Source organism: Cyprinodon variegatus, unplaced genomic scaffold, assembly GCF_000732505.1.
Source record: "Cyprinodon variegatus isolate N-32 unplaced genomic scaffold, C_variegatus-1.0 Scaffold70, whole genome shotgun sequence".
NCBI lineage: Eukaryota > Metazoa > Chordata > Actinopteri > Cyprinodontiformes > Cyprinodontidae > Cyprinodon > Cyprinodon variegatus.
The window spans coordinates 1,087,956-1,088,927 of record NW_015150523.1 but is presented as its reverse complement, the minus strand read 5'-3'; positions in this window follow the sequence as shown (position 1 = coordinate 1,088,927).

The window sequence follows — 972 nt, the reverse complement described above, 5'->3', positions numbered from 1 at the left end:
CTGGGCATGCTCCTGATGAGGGGGCTGATGGTCTCCCGAGAAATCTTTTTCCGAACCTGGACTAAAGCATGTGCCAACTGTTGGGCATTCTGTGGTGCAAAGTAACGTTGGTGAATAGATCAAGACGTGATGTCCCAGATGTGCTCAACCACAGTCAGGTCTGGAGAAAAGGCAGGCCAGCCCATAACCTCAATGCCTTCATCTTGCAGGAACTACTGACACACTCCAGCCACATTAAGTCTAACATTGCCATGCTTTAGGAGGAACCTAGGGCCAAACGTACCAGCATAGGGTCTCAGAAGGGGTCTGAGGATCTCATCTTGGCACCCAATGGAAGTCATGCTCCCTCTAATGAGCACATGTAGGTCTGTATGGCCCTCTAAAGAAATGCCATCCCACACCATCACTGACCCACTTTCAAACTAGTCATGCTGAAAGATGTTACAAGCAGCAGATCGTTCTTCACCGTGTCTCCAGACTGTTACATCTATCACATGTTCTCAATGTGAACCTGCTTTCATCTGTCAGATTCACCAATTCTGGTGTTCTGTGGCAAATGCCAAGCATCCTGCAAGGATTTGGGCTGTGAGCACAACCACCATCTGTGGACCTGGGGCCCTCACCATTTTCATGGAGACAGTTTCTAACCATTTGTTAAGACATGTCTTGTTCCTCCTTGCACAAAGGTGGAGGTAGCGTTCCTGTTGCTGGGTTGTTAGTCTTCTATGGCCTCCTCCATGTCTCCTGGTGTACCGGCCTGTTTCCTGGTAGGGCTTCCAGTCTCTGGACACTACGCTGACAGACACAGCGAACCATCTTGCCACAGCTCGCATTAATGAGTCATCCTGGATGAGCTGCTCTACCTCAGCCACTTATGTGGATTGTAGAGTCCTTCTCAAGCTACCACGAGTGTGAAAGCACCACCAATATTCAAAAGTGACCAAAACATCAGCCAGAAAGCATAGGTACTGA